At 40.9% G+C, this 20,572-nt stretch overlaps 1 protein-coding gene across 2 annotated transcripts in view; it reads right to left on the bottom strand.

Moving 5' to 3' along the window:
* LINGO2 (leucine rich repeat and Ig domain containing 2) overlaps positions 1–20,572 on the bottom strand; it is an 888,319-nt gene that overhangs the window by 666,623 nt on the left and 201,124 nt on the right. For both annotated transcript variants that reach the window (XM_060237192.1, XM_060237193.1), the window contains exon 2: positions 13,464–13,566. The gene's annotated coding sequence lies outside the window, so the exon portion shown is untranslated. The remainder of the gene's footprint in view (positions 1–13,463; positions 13,567–20,572) is intronic.

Raw genomic sequence — 20,572 nt, 5'->3', positions numbered from 1 at the left:
ACTATTTAGAAGAGGAATAACAACAAGCCAGAATTAGGCTGAGAGAAGTGGCCAGACCAAGTTTACCCAGCACATTTACTTAGATTTTTCTGTCACATTTTCTTTTAATTGATTGCGGATTCTGAATTTCTCCCAAATAGTAGACTGATACTGATCACTATACATGGCTGTGTCTCTATTCTTGCACTGCCTCATAGGAGTTGTAGTAATTTCTCCAGGGAAGACTATAGTTTTGTAGACAAACACATCTGTGTCATGATGCCTTCACATGTTCTTGACAAGTACATGAAGCAACGTGTACAAAAGCTCACAATGCCCAGCCATTTCATGTTTTCCTCTGGGTCTGAGGCTCAAAGCACTGACCATGAGATTTCTGTAATGAATGTTAGTAAATCAAAAGTAAGTTTGCAACTTACAGGTGCATACCTGAACAACACCTGCACAGCATACTCAAGATTGCTACATCTCAGACATTGTCTCCAGTTTTTGATACAATAATTCAGAGCAGGAGGTGTCAGTTATCAGAGACAATTAAACGAAATATTGCAAACATGCTAATGTTTCAAGCATGTTTTTAAGTTTGGGGTTTTTTTTAAAAAAAACTTTAATTGTGTTTGCCTGTGCCCTTTATAAAGTTTATATCTGTGCTACTTCGCATTACATTTCATGACACACATGGCCTGGCCATGTTCCAAACAAGGGGAACACTTGCATAGCATCAAGCTAAAGCCCTGAATCTGTTACTACATTCAACCACTGAGGCCTAACTCATGTGAACATTCTTGAGCATGACAGAGCCACTTTTGGAAGGGTTTTGCTCTCAATTTTCACATGGTGAAGTAATCTTTTGACTAAACCCATGAAGTAATTTTCCTGATTACCTTCTCCAGCAAAATGCCAGAGGTAGAGTTCTTTTCAGAATGTGCAATCTAGCCTCAAGGAGCCATAATCATAGGATGACTTCTCTAACAGAACAAGAGAAAAAGTCACCTCAGGGTGACTCTTCCAATATAACAAATAATTGTGTGAATTGATGCCCAGATATTTTTTAATGATAGGTGGGGAATTAGCACTTCTTAATATTAGGACTGGGTTTTTAGAGATTAAGCATGCAGCATTAAAACACATAATTTCTCTTTAATGGGAATACAATTCTAATTGCCGCTGATCTTTCTGAGGTCTAGTGGCAATTGTAAAGATTTAATCAGAGATCCAGGAGAATAGCTATTAGGTTATGTAACATTCATTGCACAGAATTATGCACTTAAACTTCTCCTTCCCTGAATATTTTTTTCCCCTCATAACATTCACCAAAGACAAAGTACTATGTTCTTCATTGTTTTCTAGAATAATCAATCTTGTATAGATTATACTTAAGGGGTCTGAGAGATTTGAAATTACCTAGTTAAGAGACTCTGGGCTGGAGCAAAGAGGGCACCCTTGATGGCCATCCCTCATCACCTTTTGTTCTAACATCACTGACCAAATTTCAGGCACTGATCCAACTTTGCCATCCAGTGTTAGAAGAATGGCATATTTAATACGTTTTGTTCTCACAGTTCAAAGAAACAACAGATACTAGTTTGCTGGACAACTACTAATTGGATGCCACAGTTTACGTATGAGGTACCATAGAAGACAACATATTCACACAAGAGCTAAGCACCTGTCTTTAAAACAATACTTTTCATTAATTAGGTCTTGAATTGCGTAAGGAATAGGGTATAAGGAATAGGGTGGATGTGCAGGTTGTAAAAATCTATACAGAGACAAAATGAAAAAGTAATTGTGACATTTTCAAAAAGTTCAGAATCCAACAAACAATTGTCAAGTATTTACTCAATAGCTTGAAGAAATGATGGAACTTTAGGTTAGTCCTATTACAGTTCCGGACACCACAGCTAGGTAGAGCACTTTACAAGAAGTCACTGGTGCTGACTGTAAGTGCATTCAACATGACCTCCCATGTAAGAAGTTACAAATACCATTTGAAACCAAGCTAGCAGAAACACTAGATATGTTTCACATTAATATTAAGAACTGGTCCTTATTCTGAATGAAAACTCTCAAGAGGAATAACAGAAAGAACATGAATTAGTTGTGTATTACAAGCATTGCCTAGGGCAATAGTAATATTTCTGTCTCAAAATAGGATTCACAGAGCAAGAAGACTAGGAAGGTCGTGTAAATCATACTGCTTGAAATGTGACCAATTAAACTGCAAATATTCTTAATGGGGATCTCATTTGAAGGAGAAAAACTAGATGTTCATATATGTTAGGGTTAATGAAGCTAAAATTGTCTAGTTATAGTACAGATTCCTAGGTATCTAGATCAATATGTAAAAATAAAGAACATAAACAGAATTTTTTAAATCAGATTTTTATTAACAGATTTTCAGTTTACAATAAAGAACACTGTAAAACAGAGAATTTCATGTGAGTAACCTTATACAGAGTCAGACCATTTCTCCCACTGGCTCAACATGGCCAACTCTAATTGAAGCAGCTGTCTGGGTTCTCAAGTAAAGAGAGATTTTTCTCTAATATCCTTTTTTACCTGGAGACAGGAGCAATTGAGCCTGAGACTTTCTACATACAAAGTATATCTTCTACCACTTGGCCAGAACACCCCTTTTCAAATGTGCATGAATGGTCAATATGTGCTGCATATTATCCAGCTCAAGCTTTGGAATACATACAATCTAACTACATAAATGGTGTGTTTTCATACTGTTGGCCAGCCATGGACCTATATACAGCAATATTCAGCAATGATATCTGATGATATACACTATCAAAGATATGTTATTCCTCAATAACAAATCCCTGTATATGGAGCTCACATAATATGTTATCGGTTCCTCTTTGACCTTTTTACTAAACTGGCAGAGCAAAAACAAAACAAACAAGCAACCCCGGCCCCCCCCCCCAGCATTAAGCATGTCTAACAATTTGCAAGTCAAAACAATATTTTCCCCCTATATGGTAGATCAGGGGTGTCAAACATGCAGTTCAGGGGCCGAATCAGGCCCCTGGAGCGCTCCTATCAGGTCCCCAAGCAATTGGCTGTCATCTGCTTCCTTCACCAGATATCTTGCTTCCTTCTGCATAACAGTCTGCTTTGCAAGGCTTGCTCAGTTGCACAAGAGCTACAGAGCAAAACCTCAATTTTCTCCATTGGATGAGGCTCCTCCCTTGGGGAGAAGGGGGGGGAGAGCTTGCTTTGCCAGGCTCTCTCAATCACAGCAGAGCTACTGAGCCAAGCCTCTCTTCATTCTATTGGTTGAGCCTCCCCCCGCCGTCCCAGTCCTCTGGGGAAGGAAAGAGCCAGAGCTTCCTTTCCCAGGTCCCTGGATCCCATGGGAGAAATACAAAGAAAGTATCTTTAAGACCAATGAGTGCTAACAATTTAAGCATATTTTAATCTTTTTAAAAATATGTTTGCTTTTGTCTGTGTTCTTTATAAAATGTATATCTCTGCAGCCTAATCTTAAATAGGTACACACATGGCTCAGCCTGACATGGCTTAGCCCAATCTGACATGACCCGGCCCAACAAGGTCTCATTTATGTCAGATCTTTTTTCTGTGAAAAACAAAGTAAGCCTTGGACCTTTACTTCATGAGTTTCAGATCAGGCAACCAAATTAAAAGCTCTTGACTTAACTGGATATAAGACCCCATCATAACCACCACACACACACATACCATTTTGCCAACCCCATAGAGCCTACAGAGCAAACAGTGGAGGAAATTTCCACAACCCCACGATTTAGAAACCATGACAGATGCATTTTTATGTATCCCTGAAGGTCACACATTGTCCAAGGAACTGTAGGGAAGCTCACACTTTATCATACATGAGACTGCCTTATAGAATCAGACATTATACTGAAAGAGCATTGTCTGTTTAGACTGGCAGCACCTCTCCAGAGTTTCAGCAGAAATCTTCCATGTTACTGCCTGATCCTTTTGAATGTATTTACTAGGGACCCGGGTCTTTCTGCATTCAAAGCAGATGCTCTACCAATGAGCCACAGGATTTCAGTAAATGCACTCCCATGACAGTATAGACATTTTTATAAGATCTATTGGAACACAATTGTGTGATTTAAAGCTCCTCCATGGAACTTACAGGGGGGGAAAGTGTTTTAGACCAATCTAAAGCACTACTGGAAAATCCCTGAGGAGCTTTAGATCAAGAGCAAGCTCCTCTGAAATATTTTCTACATCACAGAAGGGCTTTGAATAGCAAAAAATGTACTAGACATTTGAGAAGCCCTCTAAACTGTAAGAACGCAGAGGTGTGTGGCCATGGCGCTTAGGAATTTTTTTTTTCAACGTCTGCAGACATCAGGAAAAAATTGTGTTTTAAAAAAAATGCAGACTTGGTCAGAGTGCTTACTGGAAGTCCCATGGATCGGGATTCAATCTGATGAGCAGATGGAGGGCCCACAATTCAACTGCAATAAACCGTATTTTAAAAGTCTTAATCTGGCTTCAGAATCAACAAAGTGCAGGAGCTGAGCAAACCTCTCCTGGAAGGCAATTCCACAATTTGTGTGTCACCACTGAAAATAGCTAGCACAGAGACTAGAAGACTGGGGCATACCTTGTAACAAATCTGACTCAGACTCCGCCCCCCTCCCCAGTGGCTGTCCATGCCTGTGGAACAGACTCCTGAAACAGGTCAGGGGATGGGGGTGTTCATACCCTCTCAGTGATGTTGTAAAATGGGATTATTTTGTAGAACGTTTAGAGAGACCACTAGAATACATGCATAGGGTGTTTTTAATGTTTTGATGTATTTTATTTATTTTATATTTTATTGTGGGCTTTTATATGGTTTTTTTGTATTTTTTTCTTCTGTTAACCACCTTGAGTCCTGATGTAGTCAGGAGAAAGGCTGCTAAATAAACATAAACCTCTGGTGCAGGCTTGAGGCCACAACTGTAGTACCCTCCATGATTAAATTCTTCCCCAGCAGAATCTTAGGAGGGCTTTAGATGGGCCTGGGAAGTGCCCTTTCCACTCAGCTCCATCTCTCTCAGGCCTGCTTGTGGCCCCTCTCACTTTTGCAGGTCTAGTGTATGTTCCCAGCTGAAGTCTGGGAAATTTATGAAGATTTGGGGGTTGGAGCCTGGGGGTGGGGTTTAGGGAAGTGAGACACTTTAGTGGGATATAATGCCATACAGACTATCTTCCAAAGCAGTCCAGGGGAACTGATCTCTGTAACCTGGAGAGCAGCGGTAATTTTGGGAGAACTCTACCCACCACCTGGAGGTTGGCAACCATAGTCTAAGCTAGGGAGTGGTAAAGCCCTTCTTCCTTGGCCCTTCCTGGATCTGCTTTTAAAGCTTCCCAGAGAGATAGACATTCCCAGCTTCTCCTCTCCTTCCACTCCAGAAGCTAGGTCCTGTAGACTGTCAGGGGACAGGGTCTATGGGGCTTCCAGCTTGCTCTAGCTTAGTGAGACTGGGACTGTCTGTTCCCTTTTCCACTCCACCAGGTGCTCTCCCCTGCATTTGGACTCTCTGTCTGGGCCTTCTCTGTATTGCACTGGGTCCACCCTACCAACTTTGCTATCGCCAGGGCTCTGGAATCCTTTGGGTCTGACTGAGGCCTTGAAGCACTGCTGTTACAGGCAGTGCTTTAAGTCTCTTATTTTGATGAGGAAATTAGCTAAGAGACTTGGTAGAGCGAATTAGGAGTGATGATCTTTGCTTTTAATAATATGGAGTTCAGGTTTTCAGCCAAGAAATAGACCAAGCAATTGTATCTTTTATAGTGTCTACTTAGAATATGTAGCAAGAGGATATATACACACACACACTTATGTTGTACAAAGAAACAAGAGTCTAAGAAAAATAGAGGTTATCAATAGAGGAATTCAAGGGTTGTTGAAGTGGGTAATATTCACCAGATCCAGAAGAAGAGACATCCATCCAAGGGAAAATACAAGGAGAGGAACGCGAACGACCAGCATAACGTGTCCTATAGACCCAATTACAGGAGTAACGGGTGGTACAGACTGCAAATGGCACCCTACAGAATGCAAACTGAGGTGGGGTTCTGACCCATACTTTATAGGGGTACAAGGATGGGGGGTCAGTAGTTACCAAAAGGGTCTTTGATGTTTCATAGATGGCTTACTTGTATCGCTATGTTGGGAAACCTCGCACATTTCACTAAGATAAACTTGGAGGAAATGCATAATTTGTTACTGGGTTTTGTCTGACACTTGGAAAAGGGATCAAAGATTTAAAGGAATAATCAAGTTAGGCATTAGATTGGATTTTAGCAAGGTAGAGATGAAAGACTGGAGGAAGAGACATTTGGCAAATTCCAGAAGATCAGAGTGAGAGTACTACTTACCCATAGTTCCCATGTCATTATGTATCCCATTTGGGCGGGGACGCTGGAGGGGTAATGAGTGAGATTGTGCTGAGATACAGACTGCAGGTGCCAACCAAACCAGGCTCTCTACTGGGTCCACTCCACCCGTTTAGATGGAGTGTTGTCTTGACCTGTCTTTGGTCGGACTCCATTTTGTTTACCAAGAATAGGAGGCCCTCTCTTTCTATTTGCTCTGGGGCACTCCGTTTACATCAGGCTGCACCTCTCAGTAACACTACTGAGATGCTCCCTTGGCTAGATAGCATTCACTATGCCTGGCTGCAGCAGAGCCATCCTTGCTCTTGCCTGCTCTTCTGGTAGCTTTCCTGCTGCCATTTTCTATAGCTGCTCTGTAGATGCAGTGTGCTTTGGCCTCCCTGGCTGCACTGGGCTTCAGGAGAGGCTGGAGGAGGTCTCTGTGCTCCCAATTTCAGCTTTTAAAAATTGTTTTTCATTTTTAAAAAATATTTCCTTCTTTTGTTTGTGTGACAAACAGAGCACAGAAATGTAGCCCAGAAACACAGGTGCAAAAAAGGGATGTTCAAACTACTGTGGGTTCCAATCAATTCATAATCACCAAATGTGAATATGTTCTGATTTACCAACACTGGATTGAATGATCACCAAGCCTTTCATTAGAGTTCATGGGCAGAGGGGCTGTATACCGGTACTCAGCTTCCAGGCATGCAGATGTTGTCTCTTCAAGCTACTAATTCACAGACATACTTATTTTTCCTGCAACCATGTATAAATCTATCTTCCACAATGTATTCATTGAAGGTCCACTGGTCCCCATAAGGTATAATGAAAAATCAATCTGTGGGTATCTGAGGCTCAGGGGGTGGGGCTATTTTTTGAGATAGAGGCACCAAATTTTCAGCATAGCATTTGGTACTTATCCTAAAAAACCCTCAGGTTTCAAAAAGATTGGACCAGGGGGTCCAGTTCTATGAGCCTAAAAAGAAGGTGCCACAATCCTTCATTATTCCCAATAAAGGAGAAGCATTTAAAATGTTAGCGGTCCGTTTAAATATGATGGCCAGAACGCCTTTCAGAGTTCAACTGTGCTTGTCACAACCTTGCTCCTGGTGCCTCCCCCCAAAGTCTCTTGGCTTCACCCGCAAAGTCCCCAGATATTTCCTGTTGGACCTAACCCTATTGCCAGACCATGTTTGACAACCATATGTAGGTCATAGTCATTATAGTGAAAGAAAAAGCTGTTGTATCGTGTTGGTTTGAAAGGTTATAAAGGCCTATAGCATAGATTGCTGTTAACAGAACACAAATTCACAGATTATAGTTTTATCTCTATTCATGAAAAATGGTGGATAAATGTATAGAGGCAATAAACTAAAATAAAATAGAGGCAAAAAAGTGCTGACTTTGGAGGAACACTGCAGTTTCCTCCCTATACTCAGGCGGTATAAAGGAATATATTATGCAGTCATCCAGCTGAAGAGTATTATGAAGAGAATTTCATTAAGGTCAAGAAAGATACTTTGTAAAACAAACAAAGCATAACATTTCTTACCAAACCTGAGTATGAATTCCATTTTGGAACAGGCAAGCAAAACAACTCCAGAGTTCCACAAAGGAAAAGCATGCCTTGATTTCTGCCTGTCTTACAGGACAGTGGCAGAACCTGAGTAGTCAACCAGAAAGTGCCTGGTTTAATTCTAATTTCGCCACGAACACCTTAGGCAAGCTTAGCCTCCCACCTGCAGTGTGAGCACGGTACTACAGAACTCTTGAAAGGATTACCTAAAATATGGAAATACAGATAATAAATGTTAACTCAGAAAAGAATTTTTCTCAGCTACAACCACATCGGGTAGGTACTCCTTGCAGTACAATTTTATCTCTTGCTTTTTTATTTTATTGCTTTTTTAAAAAAAAACCCAAGCTTTTTATTTTCATGTTATTTTAAGCCCTTTCATGCATAATACATGGAACAGGAGCTAATAAATAATGTAGGCAGCAGACAGATAAATGTACTATTTATTAAGTTCAGCTTGAGAACTAATGAGATTTTTGAAACAAAGACTATTTTGAGAACAGTATTCAGGAAGTTAACTTCTACCTAGAGTTTGTTTTTCTGAATCAACACAGTCCCTCAACTGAACAGGTGCAGTGCATGCCTCTGAACTTCTGTAGAGCTGTGAAAAGTCCATAGGTAAATCTGCTGGCTCTTGTGGTGATTACTTGTTGCAACCAACAGTAAAATTCATACTCCCTGCTGGCATAACTACCATAACAAGAATGCAGAGACAGCTAGTGACTCAATTTTATATTATCCTGCTGACTCTAAGAGGAAGGAGTTAACTATTTTTTTTAAAAAAAATAGAATGCTATCCAGAGATTAAGAGTGAAGTACTCTATAGTAATTTACCATTTCCTGTATTCAAGTGTTACATGATTTTAAAGAGAGTTTTAAAGTGGATGTGGTCTTTGTCTGTGAAAGACTCCCTCCCTAGCCACCAGAAACACTGGATGAAATGTTGCCAGGCCTGTGAGGCTGTAAACAAGGCAGGTTCATCTACATAACAGCCGATATTGGTTAAAGTAACATTCAAATACAGCTGGGGGTGCCAAGCTGAGACATCCTTGAGTCTAGTTTATTGCCACACTCACATATATCCCTTGATTCCCTTTCTCTTCTTATGAAAAAAAAAAATCCTGATTAGAACCAGCTGTCCATTATTTTCCCAGACTTCTTTCAGAAGTCAAGTGAAATGTTTGTAACATGAAATAAGCCAGGAGAAGGCTAAAATGGGGTTAGATTTCTACTAGATTCCTTCACAAAACTGATGGTGTCAATGAATCTGCAGTGAGGCCATAAAAACTGATGAGTGTAATTAAATAGAGGAAAGCTGAGTTCATTTCAAATGTCCTGTGGACCTTCAGGTTTTTTTTTTTTTAAGTTTCCATAGATAATTTATGAGATGGACCTCAAAGGAAATACAAGATTCACATTAAAACTATGGATGATATTCTTTGTCACTTATTTAGCCCTGTCATTTCAATCACACACACACACATCTTGGCCCCAAACAAGCCCTTAACCAAGATATGATTTTGCATAAAGCACCATAATTTGTACCATAAAACACACGTGCGAGAGAACAAGGGGGAAGTGGAGTACTGCTGATGTAACCAATGGCTCAGATAATTGTGCAGAATTGTTGACAGCCATTTCATTAGCAGCAGATTGCCCCTATTTAGTTGGCAGCTGTGGTACAGCCAAGGCTCCTGCTGCTTATAAGTGGTTTATTTGAATACATGATGCCAATTACACAGGCTGATCTCTTCAGGACTTTGACAGGTACCCTAGAGAGTTCCACAATTAATTTTATTATGCACTTCTTCCTGAAATGCCCTTGAAAGTGAGGGAATGTTGTCCAACGTACATTACAAAGGTGTGTGTGTGTGTGTACATGATGTCTATTGGGGTGGGGCTGCAGGAAGAAATAGATGTGGCACTGAAAATCATTTGGTAATATGATGTGGCAAAAGCACTGTAAGAAAGCACTCCGGCTAGTCATTAGCTGCATTTAAATGAGATGAGAGATAGGTGGCCAGCAGCAGAGCAATCTTGATAGCCCTGGCATGCTCTTGGAATCCTTGAAGGAGGAGGATGGATTTGCATTTACCACTCACAGCAGTGGTTTTAATTATGCATCTCACAATCACAGGTTCACTGCTGCTATTCAAAGAGACAGGCTGGATTTGATATTATCTTATCATCAGCTCAAAGATAAAGAGTAAGAAATACAAGGCAGAAAACCACTTGTCTCTCTTTCCTTTGGTCGTTACTTGGACACAGAACTGTTCAGCAACAACTCCTTCAAAAAAAAAAAACACACTCACTCTGCTTTTTTAAAACTAGTGGCTTCATAGGATTAAAACTGTCATATAAACACCACCAGTGCTATATCACTCTAGAGGGAAAAGTACTGCCTCATCCCTATTCAATGTGCCAGAAGATATAAGGAAGTGGGATCTGATTGAAGGAGAAGAGAACAACAGTGATTATGCATATACTAGGGATAAGGCCCGTTGTGGAGAAAAATACAATGGGCTCTAAAAAGAGGCTCTGGGTGAGTGCCCCACCCACCCTTGCCGTCTTCCCACCCGAATGAAGGCATTCACTCTCCCCCACCTCAAGGAGGATGGGGAGACTGGCTGAGGGATGGAGGAGGAGGAAAAGAGCCACAAACGTTTCCTTCTCCTCCCTCAGTTAATTGTGGCTCTTTTCCTCTTCCTCCATCCCTCAGCCAGTCAAGGGAAGGCTTTCGTTCTCTCTCCTGCAAAGCAGGGTGACAGGCAGCATAGCCAATGGGAGAGTAGGGAGAGGCAACAACTGCCAGAGCCAAGGTTGGTTGCCTTTTACTGACAATCAGCTTGGCTGGCTAGCAGCAGCCACTTGGGTGGGAAGGAGGAGCAAAGTCGACCAATGAGATCTCCCTCAAAGGCCAAAATAGGACTTGAAAGGGCCTCCCCCACTGGCTTCCACTGAGAGAAGCAAGCTTGGTTGCTTTTTATTGAGAGAAGCAAGATTAGTTGTCTAGCAGCAGCTTAGCAGTTTCCCCAGAGGGCTAATCCTCATTTGTCCTGGAGCCACCAGTGGGTGGGGGAGAGCAGAGTCAGCCAGTGCAACACAAGATAAGTTGATTGATGGGTTTTTGGGCCAAAAGTTGATGCACCACAGTCCTATATCCAGTCCCAACCAGTGAGGGAGCTTGGATTTGCCAAGATGAAAGGGGAATTATATATATAAAAATATGTCGGTGGCAAAACATTAAGTGGCATAAAACACCAGAACAGTTATTCCTAAAGAGAAATCCTACCATGATGGGTCTCAGGACGGTATCTTTTTTGGGGGCGGGGGGAGATTAGCTGCTTAAATGAAACAAATGGAAGTTTGTTTGTTTGTTTAGTATATTTATATCCTGTCCGCCCCTATCAGGCTCAGGCTGGCTAACAACAGTTAAAATACATAATGTTAAAATAGAATACAATAAAATCATTACAAATCATTTCATACACATATAATACATTTACAGTTACAATCCTGAAATCCAAGATGGCATCATTTCATCAGTTCATATTTAGCACTGCATACAATAATGTTGTTAAATATTGTTAGGCACTCTATGTTTATTTTATTTATTTATTTATTTTATGATTTATATCCCGCCCTTCCCAGCAAGTGGCTCAGGGCGGCTCACAACATAGAATCTCACATAAATAAGGTTTAAGCATATAAACAGTTAAAATAATTAAAACATTTAAAACATTTAAAACATTAAGGACAGCAGAAATCTAGTAAAACCACACTTAGTTTCTTGTGCCAGCTAGTTATAGGCCAGGCCCTGCGGAACTGAGCAAGGTCCCGCAGGGCCCTCACCTCTTCCGGCAGCTGGTTCCACCAGGAAGGGGCCATAACAGAAAAGGCCCGGTCCCTGGTAGATTTTAAACGGGCTTCTTTTGGCCCAGGGATAACAAGGAGGTTTTGAGTTCCCAATCTCAGTACTCTCTGGGGAACATGTGGAGAGAGATGGTCCTTCAGGTAGGCAGGTCCTAGGCCATATAGGGCTTTAAAGGTAATAACCAGCACCTTGTACCGGACTCGGGAAGTTATTTATACTGGGGTGGATCTAGAGATCCATGCTGTGGTGTAGTGGTCACTTCCCTGTTCGGTATTAAAGGCCAATTTAAACAATTCTGCTTTACAGGCTCTGCAGAATTATGGCAAGTCCCACAGGGCCCTGATATTTTCGGGGGGAGCATTCCACAGAACAGGGACTGCTAGCGAAAAAGCTCTAGCTCTGGTGGTAGCCAGCTGAGTGTCTTTTGGCCCGGGATCACAAGGAGATTTGGGGAACTTGATCTTTTGGGATCACAAGGAGATTTGGGGAACTTGATCTTAGTGCTCTCTGAGGCTCATATGGGGAGAGGCAGTCCCACAGGTAAGCAGGTCCCTGGCCATATAGGGCTTTAAAGGTCATAACCAGCACCTTGAAGTGAATGCTACAGGCAACCAGTGCAGCATCATTAGCACAGGTTGAATGTGCTCCCGAAAAGGTAGCTCCAATAACAACCAGGCTGCTTGAAGTTCTACTTGAATCGCTACTAGTCATCAGGAGGCAGTGTGGGAAAATAAAAGTTCTCAAGAGATTTAAACAACCTTTTCTACAGCATACTTGGCCATTCTAGAAGAGAACCCAAAATAAAACTGTTTTGAAAACCCAAACTCAGAAGGTTTGGAGCCAGCTCAAACACAAGCACAACTGTTCAAACACCTTCACCGATAATTGATATGCTATGTTTGTGTCCATACAAAAAAAGCATTGTGGACCAAGGACACACTCTGTTAAGTACAACACAAAACACCCTTGCTGAGATATTCAAACATACATCTAATTGGTAAAGTAATACTTGATAAATGTGAACATAGTTTACTTGGTTGGCTTGTCATCCCTTCCAGACAAGATTTTAAACATTTATGGAGTTGATGAGGAACAGATCGTAAATAGCTTAAATATATATCAAACAGCATTTTTTAAAAAAGATTTCACTCAAGTATAGCTTTACAATTCACCCCTAAGCTGCCACTAAAAAATAAAACTTTGAACAGAAGCACTCTCCTAGCTAAGAATGTTTAATTTTCATCCCTAAATTCCGCATACGGACAGGCATTTATCATACAGGCATTTACATCAAGGCACAAGAAGTTCTGAAGATAGTCTGCCTCCCAACCCCTCCCATTGTCAACATATTAAAAGATATGAAAGTTCTAAAAAAAAAAACCCTCTCACACAAAAATCATTAATTTCTATGGATTTCAATCTGAACTGACATTTCAGAAGCATGCAAATTAATATTTGTTCAAGCTGATAACTTCAGGTAACATTGTTTAAAGGATTTCAGGCTTCTCTGGATTTGGCTGCAACTTGATGAGCCATACTTTTGCCAACATAGGATCCTCACCTCTTCAAACCTCCCATTATGCTTTCAGCATCAATCCAGACTTTTCAAGAAAAACTCCAAAACCTTTGTAAACTTACCATGAGGCGACACAAAAGTCTTATTCATTCAAGCTGGGCCATGTGTTGTTAGACCCACAAGACATACAATTCTGTATTTTGCAATTCTCTTCCAAAAGTTTGCCTGTTGGGGAAAAAAAGGCATTTTAAGAATTCGTGCAAAAGTCCACAATATTTCCTTTCCTTCACCTCATTTTTATTATACAATTTCAGTGCTTTATCTATAGAATGTGCAAAAACTGCTCAGAAATAGGAATATGCATCCCCCACGGGACATTATTGTTGAAAACCTTATAAACAAAATAGCTTTTCCCTCAAAATTCAAGAATCAGGAAGGTGCAGGACCTTCTGACATTTCCAGTCAAAGGGGGTCTAGGAGGCTCATTTGGTCTGCTCTCAAAGGAAAGTCTCAAATTCAGACAGAAATATCCAAGTTATGGGTCACTCTTTTGTGCGTGCTTAATGTTGTGTTTTGTGTCTTGATTTTAATTTTGTTTAGGGCTGGGGCCTCAAAAGCTGAAAGGAGCCTGGGCCTCTCTGGACCTCAGACAGCTTGCTCTCCCCTAAGAAATGTCAGCAAAACTCTTTGCTTCCCTTAAAACCGCTCATATGCTTCAACTGAACAGCAGCTTGCAAATTTACCTTACAATTTCACTTCAGGCAAAGCTCCATGGCAACTCTATACAGAAGCTTTTCTAGGCTTTCTCAAATCACTTCAGTAGTATTCACTCTAAAGGCATTTATTTGAAACCTTTTTATTAGAGCACATCATGATTTTTTTAGGTACCACCTCTGACATCACTTCCGCTATGGCTTTATGGGCTCCCCCAATTAATAAAAATAATTTCTATTTTTTTAAATGACATTACAAAAATTGAACAGTTTTACCTATATGATGGTTGAAGTGAACCAAATCTAATAGTCCTCTAGCTTCAGTTCCTCATAGGGCTCCCAGCCTCCATGTAGGACCTGGAATTGGCCTGGATTACAACTAATCCCCAAACTGCAGAAGTCAGTTATCCTGGTAGAAAATGTCTGCCCTGGGCATTACACTCTGCTGAGGTTCCTCCCTTCCTTCCCTCCCTCCCCATAAATATCAAAGAGATATTTTTCTTTGATGCAGTTATAGCATTTGGCCACTGGAGGTTTCAGTCTCTCAGCATCATGGAGCCTCTATAGAGGGCCAGATGGGGTAACTGGGTACGAGGTCAACCACTATGGCAGCTATGGCACATTAGCATAAATCCAGCAACTAGCAGGGAAATAGTTGCCTGAGATGTTTCCAGCCATTATTGTTTATTGTTGATTTACAATGAAATTGTAAAATTATTTTGAAATAATTTGAAGCCGTGAAATTATTTACTGCTGAATGACACAAGCAGCTGTGTGTATGAGGTATGAGGTCATAAAAGCCTACTTAAGCTGTGAATTTTTTGGTTCATGCTGCTGATCTGGACCAGAGGGTAGCAAGACTGCCTCTGTGGCAGATTATGCCACACTAATTGGGATTTAGAATCTTGGACTGCTCTGCAGAGACAGTTTCTTCTGCTGAGCAGCCTGAGAGGAAACAGCCTTTGCTGATTTAAATCATCTTCTGTTTGAGATCTCAAACATAGAAAAAATGTTCAGACTTAGAATCTTGAGCATATCATCTACTAAAACATGGGACTATGACTGTAAATGGGAAAATGTAACTAATAGGGGAAGTCCCTATTGGGACGTATTTTTCATTATTGCTTTGTTGTATTTTATGCTTTATGCTCTAACTGTGTAAACTGTTTTCTGTTCTGCCTTTCTGTCCATATATTTTAAGCCTTCTAAAGGAGTCTTCTTAAGTCTAAAGGAACTGTAAAAGCAACTGTACTAATGTAATCTCTTGTTCTGCCTTTCTAAGTCTTCTGTGCAAAAGAGAAACTTGGAGTCTAATAAACTGTTTTTGCTTTGAGAAGCCTGGAGTCAGATAAAATTTATCTATGAGATCTTAAAACTTATTAGTGGGTATGTATTAGCCTTCTGATAACTGCAGGTTGTTTTGGTAACTGCAGGTTTAGATTTTGGTATTTTATATTGTTGGGGGTACAGTAGAAATCCCCCAATAGCTACATCCCCATATCTCCATGAATTTCCCAGTCTGGAGTTAGCAGCCTTAGTTCCTTGCCTGAGGACATTTCTTTGCCCCCTAAGAGGTGACATGACCAAAATATTACATTATAGTTTGAGAACTTTTGTGTGGTCACTCTTTTATTAAAGATGTATGAAAAACCAGTGTTCAACATGGTCCAATTCAGGATAAACAAACCCAGGAATAAGACAATAAGGGCGAAACATTCATGTTTAAATCCCTGTGAATGCATCACTCAATTAGACTGGTAGACAAATGATTATTTTAAAAAATGCACCAGCTAGCACACAGACGGGTTGAAGAGAGTACGAGATAGGTAAATTGTGTGATACATGCATTGCCATACTATGGGAGCAATCCTAAATAGTTCTACTTAGATGTAAATCTTATTTTATTCAATAGGCCTTAGTCCCAGACTGCAGATTGGATTGCAGTTGAACAATGAGGGAGAGCACAGTTCAGCAGGGGAAGGGTGGGTGAATGCTCTTTATAAGAAGGTCTGATTTCCTTGGATGGGAGAAGAAGCTAGACTCAGCAGAGCCAGAGAAGGGCATGTTAGTAACCATAATGGAAACATCCAGTGAGTGCAGCACATATCAGAAACTGGTAGAGCATGTTGAATTCCTCAGCTTTTTTTTTTTTTTGGGGGGGGGGGGTAGTAAAATAAATCAACACATGCTCCAAAGATTGCTGTTTCTAAGGGATGCAAAACAGGCAAACTTGTGAGAACATTCCGGTAGATCTCTCAGTATAATGTATAGGCTCTGTATACATTGATAATGGTCAGTTTGGCATAAAATGGGAGTATGAGAGTTTAATGGGGGTTGGGGGGATTTTACTTTGGTTCTATTCTTTGTTGTGTCTTTTATTCTGCAACAGAACTTTATGTTTGTTTGTTTATTTGATTTGATTTCTAGCCTGTCCTCCCGTACACAGCAGGCTCAGGGTGGGTTACAACTTTCTTAAAACATATACAAAATTAAGATAGAATACAAGCCATAAAACCACTGCAGAACAATATTACTACATAAAAACCCTTCAGAGGCATCAGTTAAACAGTTTAATGAACTGGATGAAAGTTCAAATTCTGTACAGCAGCAGATCAAAACAGAACAAGGGAAGCGGATGGGTGAAGAAAGCAGTTAGGTAGGTAGAGCTAAGCAGAACAGAGCAGTGAGGCCACTGTAAATAAAAACTGTCACTGCCTCGACCATGGACATCGTCGGGTGTACAAGACAAAAGACACCTGAGTCAGAGTTTCACCTCAGCTAAAGAGCCTACCTTAGCAAGTAGCACAGACTGTGGGCTGTATGTAAAAGAAACTCAAGTGCATACCCTTTATACGTGTTTATATAAAGCATACAGTTAATTAAATTCCAGATGTCTTTGCAATTGCCTCCTATTACAAGTCCCTGAATCAAAAAGCACAGAATACACATTACTAAGGTATGTTACATGGTGATTATAAGATATTTTTTCATGGTATAATTGTCAGGTTCAACTGGGGTTGGGTCTGAGTCCAGAGCTGTCTCACCCTCCAGGGTTGCTTTTGGTTGGGCACATGTCCCAGGACAGAGTCTTCCGAACAGAACAAGAGGAGGGGGTTTCTCTTCACCCTGTTTGTACCCTTTGCTCTGCCAGTTACTTATCCCCACGTGCCAGGGAATGGCTATGGCATTCATTCATTCATTTTAATTTCTATTGTGCTCTATCCCACGAGTGGGCTCAGGGAGGATCACAACAGACATAAAAAATAACAATAACCAATAAAATAGAAGTAAATGAACAATTAAAACAATAAAATTACTCCATTTCAGGTGGAAAAGTAATCAGGCCATAGTGCAAACAGAGCTTGAAGCAATGATGTTCCAATAGGCATGATAGACTATGGAATGCTGCGGCAGGGAGGCCAGACTCGATGTACTATGGGCATGTGCTGCCTCACTTGAAGAACTGGCAGAACAGCTCCATTTTACAGGCCCTACAAAAAGGCAGTAAATCAGGTAGGCAGTAAATCCTTGTTCCTGGACATGCCTTTTAAATGCTTCCCCCAAGGAAGGGTCAACCCCAGGCTCAGCAACTCCTCCCTCCCCAACTCATTCCTGGGGAATGACATTTCCCTGGACCAATGGATTGATGAGTTCACTGGCCCTTCCTCCTGGACTTCTTTAAGGAACTGGCTGCCCTTCCCAATAGCCTCTAAGAAGGTCAGTGCTGCATGCTCTCACTGCCCCTTTGTCACAGCTACCCTGTGTCTCAGGGTCATCTCTTGTAGGAACTTGGATGGGTTGGCTTCTGCTAGTGAGCAAGCTGCTGATAGCTGGCTGGGCTCCTTCAAATTGGCTGAATCCTGAGTGGTCTGTCAAGGCATGGCCTTGACAGACAACGGCTTAGCCTCAGGGCTTGCTGGAGCAGAACACCTTCATTGGGGCTTGCAGCCCCCTGGGGTAAGTTTGAGGATGGAGACATCAACCCCAGACAATAACGTCAGAGTTGGCACCTATCATATGTCAATGCCCAACTTTCACCAACAACAAACCATTCTTGCTTTTATGCACACCATCCAATGAAAGTACTTGATATGTTAACCAGGCTTTTTGATTCTGTAAGTCAGTTGCTAGCTAACAGAACCAACTGTTTCTTTGTCTGGCTTCTTGCAGTGTAATATTTTCCTTATCCCCCTGAGCTTTTCTCCAATGAGCAGCAGCTGCAATTAAAAATGTGTACCATGTAACAGTCACCCCATTTTTCCATGACTAGGTAACTTCCCATATTAGGAATACACACAATGTGCTTTATGTATTCTGATTTGATTGGCCATGGCTTCCTACCAGATATATAAAGGTAAAGGTAGTTTCATCATGACATTTTCATGATTACAAAACCAAGTTTGCCATTTTGAAACTTAAGTGATCAAAACTAAAGAGAAAGTTCTAAATTTATCCTTCCTGTTATGTTGCTTTTCTCCAGTGTGGTTAGAACAACTACATATTTGTAAATGAAACTTAGAACAAACAGACCTAGATCCAAATCCCCATTCCATCATGTAATTCTTCTTGTGACCTGGGTCATGATCTCTACCCTAACATCTCATAATATTGTTGTAAAGGATATTTGGGCATGGGCACCACTGTAAAAGATATTTGGGCATAAGCTCCCTGAAAAAAAGGATGAAGTGCAAAATATGATAATAAAAATAAAATTTATCCACGCTTTAATTATTTAGATTATAATTTTTTAGAGGAAAGCCACTTTTTTTTTATAACCACAGTTCCCACATATTCCCACGTGGGAATTCATGTCAACACTAATATTTTTCTTCACTGACTCATTCTATGCATAATAAAAAGAATGCTTATTACAGTAAAATAAGGCAAACTGAGGAAGTGATTAAATATGGGCATATTTTACCTCTGTGGACCAGGATGGTGTGTTCCTGCACTGAATGGTCAGGCAAGGGATTTAGGGAAAAGATATATCAGGCAGATGAGGCTCTTTTCAGAATGATCATCACTGTCAATGATAGAGAAGGTCAAAGACAGGCTAAAGATTAGCCAAAGTGCAGTCATCCACATGTGCAGCTTCACTAAGTACTAGTCACACACCCTGAGGAACAAACTGAGATTAAGAGCAATTGGATGCAAGGAAGGAACAGCATCCACAGCATCTGTGAAGACTGTGAAGCACTGCCTCTCATGCTGCTCCTCAAAAAGGCAAAGTTATACGATATTTTACTCAAGCAAATTATCCTGCTCAATGAGCACATAAGCCTAGTGCATTGTCCAACTGCATGGGATCTAGCTATTAGGAGGAGGAGATTGGATTTATATCTCACCCTTCACTTGGAGTCTCAAGAGTGGATTACAATTTCCTTCCTTTCCTCTCTCCACAAAAGACACTCTATGAAGTAGGTGGGCCTGAGAGAGCTCTTTCTAAAAACTGCTCTTGAGAGAACAGCTGTGGGAGAACTGTGGCTGACCCAAGGTCAATCAGCAGCTGCATATGGAGGAGTGGGAAGTGTCCTGCTGCAGAGATGTGTTGCTATTATTCTGAATGCACTGAACACAATTAAAATGTCTTATGGGTAAGGCAAATCTAAACCTCATAACCACCATGTAGAAGATCTATTTATTTATTTAAGAACATAAGAGAAGCCATGTTAGATCAGGCCAATGGCCCATCCAGTCCAACATTCTGTGTCACACAGTGGTAAAAAATTATATATATATATATATATATATATATATATATATATATATATATATATATATATATATATATATATATATATATATATAATTTTTTGCCACTGTGTGACACATTTCCTTTTGGGCCCTCTAAAAGTGAATCTAATTCTCTGCCCTCAGTCTTACTGGACTATATATCCTCTCTGACATACAGAGCCACCCCACCTCCAACCCTTCCCTCCCTATCCTTCTGATATAACTTATATCCAGGAATCATAGGGTGGCCATAATTTCTGCAGGCCAGCCAGGGACACCTTGAGGGGGGAAGGAATGTGTGTGTGCGCGCGCTCCGCCAGAAACAGGAAGTGACGTCACTTCCGGTGACATCACGCCACCGCCGGAAACAGGAAGTGACATCACTTCCTGTGACATCATTCCCCCCGCGCCAACTGCCGGAAACAGGAAGTGACATCACTTCCTGTGACATCATTCCCCCGCGCCACCTGTCGGAAGCAGGAAGTGACATCACTTCCTGTGACATCATTTCCCCCAAATGACATCATTTTCCCCAAATGCCACTGCCGGAAACAGGAAGTGACTTCACAGCACTTCCTGTGACGTCCCCCAAAATCCCCCAAATATCACCACCAGAAACACCAAGATTATTTATAGAGAGGGAAAGGGGGAAATAAAGTTAAATAAAACTCTTTTTTTACTTTTTCCAAAGTGAGAAGACTAGAGAGAACGGGTTCCATGCTGAGAAGCCAGTCAGATTCCAGTGAGATTCCAGTGAGACTGTGCTGCATAATGCAGCCTATTTA

Source organism: Heteronotia binoei, chromosome 4, assembly GCF_032191835.1.
Source record: "Heteronotia binoei isolate CCM8104 ecotype False Entrance Well chromosome 4, APGP_CSIRO_Hbin_v1, whole genome shotgun sequence".
Classification (NCBI taxonomy): domain Eukaryota; kingdom Metazoa; phylum Chordata; class Lepidosauria; order Squamata; family Gekkonidae; genus Heteronotia; species Heteronotia binoei.
This window is presented reverse-complemented; position numbering and strand designations above follow the sequence as displayed.